Genomic DNA, 9977 nt, shown 5'->3' with positions numbered 1-9977 from the left:
GGCAGCATTAAGATAAATTAAACTGTAAATAAGTTTTGATGGATGTAATAGTGGAATACTGAATGGTTCAGTTTATGTAAAATATGCAGGGTTTTAAGATATGCAAAATGAACCATGGAAAGGGAAGAAGGGAAGTCATTGATGTTTTAAGGATGTTTAAATGAATATTCTAAAATGTAAAACAGAAAACGTAATAATATATATATGTATAAATTTGGAAATCTGTCTGTGCTTGGCTACCTTGAGCTTAAATACATGACCTTTCACACACCCTTTCAAACATGCATTTGGAGAGGATCTCTAAACTGGTGCAGAGAGAAGACCTGAAATACAGGACAAAACTCTTACCAATTCAGAACATAGCATTATTCATTGAAATATGGGACCCTCCTGTATTATATACAGGACAGGTGGCAACCCTAAACGCGACTTTGCCCACTAAGGGCAATCTTACTGATTTCATTTTCCAATTTTAGTGTTGCTTTTCATTATAAATCTAAAGCACTTGTTTTCCATGACGTCCCTCAGTACAACTGCTGAGGGAACTGGATGCTGGGATGTCCAGGACAGACTAAAGAAAGTGTGTTACTTTTCCTATGGAGCATAAACAATGACGTTTGCTCCTACAAGAGGCAGCAGGGGCTGCCACATTTAGACAAATTCATCATGGAGTGTGGGGTTGTCTGGCTAGTAACCCTGACACAGCCTTCTACCTCCATTGTTGAAAGTGGTGCGCTTCTCAGTAATAGCCAATTCTGGAAAGTGCAGGAAGAGAGGATGCAGTTACTGCTTGTGTTCTTCCCATGAGAGGCATCGTGGTGAGAGCAGGATGCTGAACTCAATAGGCCATCGGCCTGATCCAGCCCTGATCTCTTTATGTTCCTCAGGTGATGCCAGCAAAATCTCTGAACCTGAAGTAGGGCCAGCTCCACTAAGGCTTCTATCAGATGAGCCTGTGGGGACAGTGGGCCCAAACGCACCCCAAGTTGTGGTACTGCTGCCCTAGACTCAGGATTCATCTGTAGAAGACCTATAAGGCAGCAGTAGGCAACCTAAGGCCTGTGGGCCGGATGCGGCCCAATCGCCTTCTCAATCCGGCCCACGGACAGTCCTGAAATCAGCATGTTTTTACATGAGTAGAATATGTCCTTTAATTTAAAATGCATCTCTGGGTTATTTGTAGGGCCTGCCCAGTGTTTTTACATGAGTAGAATGTGTGCTTTTATTTAAATGCATCTCTGGGCTATTTGTGGTGCATAGGAATTCGTTCATTTTTTCCCCTTCAAAATATAGTCCGGCCCACCACATGGCTGAAAAAGGTTGCTGCCCCTGCTATAAGGGCTCTATTTCAGCTTGCTGAAGCAAATTCAGAGTTCATTGTTTCCAGAGCATTGCATGAGCCTAAGGTCCAGCCTGAATTTCATCCCACCTTGCCTTGTGTCAAGCCTGAACCTTGTCTTGTCTTCTCACCCCTGTCAGGCCCTGCCCTTCCTCACCACACTGCAGAGCGGAACAGTTCAGATCTAGAGTTCCCCGGCAGAAGTCTGATGTGTCATTGTTGAGGATGCCCCGGATTTGTGTTAGCAAAAGTTGCGACAGTATGTGTGTGTGAAATCACAGGCATGTGATGCTGCCCCCCCCCAAAAAAAATCTTGGGTCCAAGCCGGCACCTCTGCCTTTCACTCAGATTTATCTGTCTGCAGTGCACGTACAACAAGGCTACAGAGCAATAACAGTTAGGCAAGAGTGGAGTGGTGTGAGATAACAGTTTGGGGAAAGGAACTGGCAGCCACAAAGGAGCCCTGCGCAAAATGAACTCTTGTGACAGTTTCTTGCTTCGATGGGGAAATGAACATCCTTCACCTAAAAAATTTCCACATTTTGGCAAGGTGAAGTGGTGCTGCTGACACAGGCGGTATTTATGTCCTGTTCTAAACGTGGATTTTGCTGGCGCAGAAAACTTCAGGATAGAAATGTGTCTCCTACAGTTCTGTCTCCCAGACAGCAGGGACTTGCTGAAACATAATGGCATTCATTCAGTTTCGGCCCCTGAGATAAATGCAGCTTTCTCAGGAGAATGACATTTGCTCCAGAGAAAGAAAACCTCTTGGATTTGCACCCTAACTCTCTTTCTGGCAACAAGGCTGTTCCATATTTTAATGCACTACAGTCAGCCATGACACCTGATTCCTTTCTAAAGCAGATTGTAGGGTCAGTGGGAACTGTGTTACAACCCAGTGTGAACTGGATTGCAAACTTTAAAACAACAGCCTTGCTGTGTATGCTAAGGTGATCATGCCTGAGGCACACAGCCCTGGTACTTTCTTTGCAAAGGAATGAAATAATAATAATAATTGTATTATTTATACCCTGGCTGGGTTTCCTCAGCCACTCTGGACAGCTCCCAACAGAATATTAAAAACACAATAAAACATCAGACATTAAAAACCTCCCTAAACAGGGCTGCCTTCAGATGTCTTCTAAAAGTCAGATAGTTGTTTATTTCCTTGACATCTGATGGGAGGGCGTTCCACAGGGTGGGCACCACCACCAAGAAGGCCATCTGCCTGGTTCCCTGTAACCTCGCTTCTCGCAGGGAGGGAACCGCCAGAAGGCCCTCGGAGCTGGACCTCAGTGTCCAGGCTGAATGATGGGGGTGGAGACGCTCCTTCAGGGATACAGGGCCAAGGTCGTTTAGGGCTTTAAAGGTCAGCGCCAACACTTTGAATTGTGCTCGGAAACGTACAAGGATTTAACGATAAACAAACAGACCAAAAATGAAAGTTCCAAAGCTTGCATTCCTAACCAAAAATTTTACACATCTAGGGCATACTTTACCTTATGGAGAGTAACCCTGAACAGAAGAAAATATAAATTTGAGTGAAGGAATTTTATCCTACCTAGGCAAACTTATCTCCAATACAGACACAAAGTATCTGAGCTAAGAATCCTTGTAACAAGCAAAATTAGGGATGGGGGGGCAGGAGTGAGACATGTGAGAAGGAAGTGCCTACAAATACATTCTGTCTTGGGGTTTCCCTGTACAGTGGACCTCAGGTTAAGTACTTAATTGGTTCCGGAAGTCTGTACTTAACCTGAAGCGTTCTTAACCTGAAGCGGACTATCCCATTGAAAGTAATGGAAAGTGGATTGATCCGTTCCAGACGATGGAAAAACACCCCCTAAAACAGCAATTTAACACGAATTCTACTGTTTCACGAGACCATTGATCCATAAAATGAAGGCAATGTACTGTACTATAATATAAATAGGACAGTATTTTAGATGGAAAAAAATAAAATTTATTTCCAAACTCACTGTTTGGAGGGGGCTCAGGGTCCTCTTCCACAATCACAATCGGCTTGGCTCCCAGCATTCATGGAGGCCTCAGAGAGCTCCTGCGGCTGGAGCCCAGTCGCAGAGACTCTGCAGGCCCCATGGACGTCGGGGCTTGGCTCCCGGGATTCACGGAGCCCTGCAGGCACCGCAGATGTCAGGGCTTGGTTCCCGGCATTCGCGGAGGCCTCCGAGAGCTCCGTAGGCCCCGCCAATGTCCAGGTTTGCCTCCAGGCAGCGGCGAGGCCTCCGAGAGCTTGGACAACTTACTTCCGGGTTACAATTGTTCGTAACAAAAAAAAACCATAAGTTGAAGCGTTCGTAACCCGAGGTACTACTGTATATCCTTGGAGTTGGCATTGAGACAGAACTGCCTTTATGTACACTTGGGATATGAACTCCCATCCCACACAATCCAGATCACCATAAAGTTGCACAAGCAGCAAACCATTGCCAAAATACAGGTTTATCTCAATATTGCCCTCTGCACATGCATGGGAGCATCTGTTACATAGGTCCAAGGAAGTAGCGAAGTTCCAGCAGATGTGACTGGCTTGAACTTCACATCCACTGCCCCAGCCTTCCTTGTTTGCTTCAGGCTCTATAAGCAAGAAACATTCGCACACTTAACTAAAAGTAATGTTGCCTGCTGAACAGCTGCCCAGATATTTCTTAGCTGTATGAATTTATGCATATTGGCAGCACTGTTATCTCTCAGTTAGCACACGCTGCTCTGCAAAACTAGCAACTTACATTTTCAGTCTGAACTGGATTAAGAGCACAACTTTACTTAACTTTAAAAATAAAAGGACACAGTAGAATGAAGGGTCTAATATATGTTTTCTACCTAATAAAATAATTATTATATCATAAGCATAGATGTCTCTTAACATAAGCGTTGACTGACTGGGTTGACAAATGCAAAAGTTTCTCCTTTATTGTTGTTGTTTAGTCGTTTAGTCGTGTCCAACTCTTCGTGACCCCATGGACCAGAGCATGCCAGGCACTCCTGTCTTCCACTGCTTCCCACAGTTTGGTCAAACTCATGCTGGTAGCTTCGAGAACACTATCCAACCATCTCGTCCTCTGTCGTCCCCTTCTCCTTGTGCCCTCCATCTTTCCCAGCATCAGGGTCTTTTCCAGGGAGTCTTCTCTTCTCATGAGGTGGCCAAAGTATTGGAGCCTCAGCTTCAGGATCTGTCCTTCCAGTGAGCACTCAGGGCTGATTTCCTTAAGAATGGATAGGTTTGATCTTCTTGCTGTCCATGGGACTCTCAAGAGTCTCCTCCAGCACCATACAATGGTACCTTAGATTAAGTACTTAATTCATTCCGGAGGTCCGTACTTAACCTGAAACTGTTCTTAACCTGAAGCACCACTTTAGCTAATGGGGCCTCCCGCCGCCACCTCGTGATTTTTGTTCTCATCCTGAAGCAAAGTTCTTAACCCGAGGTACCATTTCTGGGTTAGCGGAGTCTGTAACCTGAAGCGTATGTAACCTGAGGTACCACTGTAATTCTGAAGCATCAATTCTTCGGTATCAGCCTTCTTTATGGTCCAGCTCTCACTTCCTCTCCTTTATTAGGGTAGTGAATTTTCTAGAATCCTATTAAAATAATTCAAGTTGCAATGTAATTGTGGCACTGGGGTGGAGCTTTGCAGCAGAAGTATAGGGTCCAGCTCATCAGAAAGAGCTGCACCAAAAAGAATGCAGTCCTTGACGGGGAAAAACCTGGCTCACCCCGATAAAAGGATTATGACCATTGGGAGCGTTCTCTGAGGGAATTATGGTTTGAGTTTTCTTGAATAAGGCTGTGAAGGTACCATACTTTTAAGGCACATTTCTCCACACCGAGCCAAAGGATCTTGGGAACTGTGGTTTACCCCTCACAGAGCACCCTTCTTAAACTACAGTTCCCATGACTTTTTTCAATTGGGGGGAATGTGTGATTTAAATGTAGAGTGTTTAGTGTTTACACAGCCTAAATTACAAAATGGTGGAAGAGGAATGGGCTACAACAGAACTATGTTTCGTGGTAAAGGATTAAGGTATTTGGAAAGCAAAAACAGAGCAGCTGAAATTGTCTTTTAAGATGTAAACCTTCTTGAAGACCTGGTGGATATAAATAATAAGTTGTGCAGGCCTAGTTTGAACAATACATCAGTTTGGTAAAAGATAACACTATTTCTTTGATTTTAATCCAGGAGAACCTTGCTTGTGGTCTCAATGGACCATTTTACTGATTAGCTAGACTTTCTGTATTTAAGCCCAGGTCTTATAGATGAAAGTTAAAGTTTATATATGTTTTAGCTGTATATTTCTTGTTTAAAGGCTGGAAACAAAGTCTTGTGTTCTGTTTTGAATCCACATGGTCTTAAAATGTTAGTTACACATACGCTGCCCACAGTTGTTTGTTTCTTATAGTTGAAGGAATTTCCCCCATGCAGATTGAAGGCTTGTATCCCAGTATACTTGATCATACATATTTCCAAAAATGTGATATGATCGTAACTTGAAAAGAGATTGTGCCTTATGAACACAGAAACATACAGTCCTGACTCAAGTGGTTCAAGTATTTTCCTGTTGAAGACCTAGCCAAGTGAATACATACTGGAACGGTGGTCTAAAAAATTGGTGGGGAAGGAATTTGCATTTTGTTTGCATTTTAATTAGAAACGATCTAAGTCACACTTTTTGACCCAATACACAAAACAAGACACAACTGTCCTTCAAAATTCACACTTCTCTGAATCTTGTGGCACAGTTCTGCAAACAGAAAATGTGTACAAAAATAGTATGTTCGGGGGGGGGGTGGACTCTGAAATGCTGGGATTTTTTTACTCCTCAAAGTTGTAAACTGCTGGAGAAATGTGGCTGGAAAAATGAGAAATAGAGATATCAACAAGTATTCTGTCTTAGAAAATTTCCAGTGTGAAACCTTTGCCTCTCTTTTCAAACAACATTTGGCAATTCAAAATGGAGGGAAATGCAATAGCATAGCATCATAACATGGAAACAAGGATTAGAGTTGCTTAATCTCAACCTAAGGCTGAGTTATGTTGTTGTCTACTCTGTTGGTTAAAGGTCAAGCCGAAAAGTACAGAATTTAGATTGGCAGAACTGGATGAACTTGGCTTCCAGTCGCTTCCTCCTGTTGCAACTCCTCCAGTTTAATATTTTACTTAGCACCAGTTGTGCTGGGGTCCGCTTGCAAAACACAGAAGTGGAACAGCAACTGCCTCGAGGAGGTTATGCTATGTCACAATGCTTCTCACCCAGGGCCGGATTTCGGTTTGATGAGGCCCTCAGCTACTGGCGGTAATGGGGCCCTTTATATGTTCAGCTGTCCTTTGTCAACAACAAATTGTCACTCTTCTTTGTGTTGAGTATATGCTATATAGTAATTTATGGACCTAGTGGGTATCTAAAGCCATTTGCTCAGAGCAAAATATGTATTTTATCAAAGTACAGTGGTACCTCAGGTTAAGTACTTAATTCGTTCCAGAGGTCCGTTCTTAACCTGAAACTGTTCTTAACCTGAAGCACCACTTTAGCTAATGGGGCTTCCTGCTGCTGCCGTGCCACCGGAGCACGATTTCTGTTCTTATCCTGAAGCAAAGTTCTTAACCTGAAGCACTATTTCTGGGTTAGCGGAGTCTGTAACCTGAAGCGTATGTGTCAGGGAATCAGGAGCAGGAGCACTGGGGAGAGAGGAATTGGAGAGCGAAGGGGAAGAATCCGAGGGCAGCGTAGGGGAGTATGACAGTGGCCAGAGAGATTCTATGAGCTTCTCCAGCGAATCAGAAGATTCCCAGAAGGGGGCTCCGATGGTCAGGGCAAGGGGGGTCCCAGGGGGGACGCACCAGAAACAAGGAGCCAGAGGGGAACCCCAAAGCAGCGGTGGAGGATCGGGACCAGTTTCCCCACCAGAGCGTAGTGGGGGGGAAGAGTCACATGTGTCAGGGCCAGCGTCTCCTCCGGAGGGGAGGGAGAGTGAGTCAGGGCTGACCACACCTCCATCGGAGAGTGGGGGAATGGAGGGGAGGTCAGTTGCAGCTAGCCCACCCGAAGGGGGAAGCAGTGACAGCAGCAGTGAAACGGTTAGGAGGAAAACTGCTGGCTGGGCGCGCGCGCCAAGTTCAAATGTACAGGCGCGCGGGACAGCAGGAGACCCAGATGGGGAACCAGCTCCTAAAGCCCGCCGGAGGGAGGGAGAAGGCTCAGGGGAATCAGCGTCAGAAGAGGCTAGGAAGGGCGAGACCCCGGCGGGCAGGCGGACCCAGAGGAGGAAGGAGCAGCGGAAAAGGTGGAGCAAGGCGAGGGTCTTAAATTGGTGTACAGGGGGAGGAGATTCAGAAGGGTCATCAGCGGTCTAAAGCTTGAGACGTGGGGCTGCGCGCTGCGGCTCTGGAAGTGAAACTGAACTTCAATAAAGACTTTTGTATTTAACAACAAAGCAGCGTTGGTCCTTTGTGAGCTGGGACCTTGGGCAGCTCTGACAGTATGTAACCTGAAGTGTATGTGTAATGGCTTTAGGGGTTGCTTGTGCGTAAGTTACCGCCGCTCTGGGCTAGGTTGCCTGGTTAAACCGTTTCTCGCTGGACAGCCATCCACTCCGTGGCTGTTCAGTCGCTGGCAGAATCCGTCAGTGGGCGTTTCTTGAACCTCTTCCAGCAAAGAAGTTCTTTGACGCCAAGTCGCCGCCTACTTTCCCTGCGCGGAAGTCTTCTGCGCAGGGTGGGTGTGGGCAGCGGAGGACCTGTGCTCTCCTCGCTGGTCTCCTGCGAAGAGTCCTGGAGCCTCCTCTCTGCTTCCCCCATCGGCCCCCCTCTATCCCTGGTGTTGCGCTGATTTTCTTCCCCAGCCGGAGACCGGCCTCTCTCCCTGCTTGGCCCCTCTCCAGCATCGCTGTGGAGCCTCGCCTCCTCCGCTAGTTCCGATGGCAGTTCCCTGACAGTATGTAACCCAAGGTACCACTGTAATTGTTGAACTGAAATACAATTAAGAAGTAGTACCGTATTTTTTCGTGTATAACACGCCCCCATGTATAAGATGCCCCCTGTTTTTAGGGGCACTGTCAGATGGCAATGGTGGTTGCTCGTGAGTAACCAGTCAGGACTCCGACCTGTATTTTACAGGTTTTATTTTGGTGCAAAACTATTTACAGTGCAGAGCCACAAGTTCATGTCTGCCTCAGTCGCTAGCAGAATCCGGGAGTGGTTGTTTCCAGAACCTCCCCCAACATAATAGCTTAGTCACTCCCAGCCTTTTCCTTCCTTGCTTGCATTTTACACCTCTGTGCAGGGTGGGCGACGGAAGGGGCATGCTTCCCTCCTGGTCCGCTTGGCCAGGAGCGGTGCTGAGGCTCCCAGCAGCATCCTCTGGTCCTTTCCCCTCTTCCCCACTGGAGGTGTGGCTTTCCTCACCACAGGAAGAGGAGCTGCTTCGCAAGATTTTTGGAGGTTCCCTGTAACCCAACTGCCCCTCTGCTTCCCTATTATTGTTGTTATGTTATTGTTATTCACTACAAAACATTGCAGGCAGGTGCACATATTGTTTCGCCTTAACTAATGGCAAGGCTAGGGGGAGCCAGATTCTCCCCATAGAAGAAGCTTGTGGGTAGGGGAGGGTTAGCCCTCTGTTACAAGGTCAGAACAGAGGCTGCCCCCCACTGCCTGGGTTAACAGCCGTAGAAAGAGAGTCCCTGTGGGTGAGGACGTTTGGCCCTTCAAACTACAGCTCCCATCAGCCCCAGCAAGCATAGCCAGTGGCCTGAGATGATGGGAGTTTTAGTTCGGCAGCATCTGAAGGGCCAGAAGATATTTACCTATCTGCCTTGTTGGGACCTACAAAGTCCCAAGTTATCAGCCACTTAAAACTTTCAGCCACTGAAGTTCATGGTTTCAGCCATTCTGTTTTACATGTTTCCCCACCCTTCAGCAAGCCAGTTTTCTGTAACCACCTGAGCACGCTCAGCCCTCAGCGAATTGTTTTCGGGACCCCCCTCACTAAGAGTTTCCCCCCTATAGATTTTCATACTTCTACACACATTGTGCTTCTGCAAACTTCTGTTCCCCTAAGCCTGCTGATATCTTCCCCTTGTGCGTAGGTGTGCCAGTGGAATAAGCATCTTAAACATTTGGGGGTTGTGGTCAACTAATGTGTCCTCAGAATTAGACCCATTGCAATGGATGCCATGACTAACAGGTCCACGAAGCTCAGCGGGTCTAACTCTGAGTAGAAGTAAGTTGCATGTTTACCTTTGGAACGTTGGGAGTGAAGCAACGAGGCTTGTTATAAGTAGGGTTGCCATGTTTCCTAAAGTGAAAATCCGGACACAAAAGCTTGCAGATTCTCAAAGACAAAATCAAGTCAAGCTCGCAAAAATTTACCACTTGTCTGATAATAAGTGTTGGAAATGTAAAGAGACTGAAGGTACATTCTTTCACCTTTGGTGGACTTGCCCAAGGATTAAGGCTTTCTGGGAAATGATTTATAATGAAATGAAAAAGGTATTTAAATATACCTTCTTGAAGAAACCAGAGGCCTTTCTCCTGGGTATGGTCAGCCAATTGGTGTCAAAAAAGGACAGAACTTTTTTTATGTATGCTACAACAGCAGCAAGAATTCTCATCGCAAA

The sequence above is a fragment of the Podarcis filfolensis genome, assembly GCF_964270895.1.
Source record: "Podarcis filfolensis genome assembly, chromosome: 14".
Taxonomy (NCBI): domain Eukaryota; kingdom Metazoa; phylum Chordata; class Lepidosauria; order Squamata; family Lacertidae; genus Podarcis; species Podarcis filfolensis.
Note: the sequence above shows the minus strand (reverse complement) of the source record.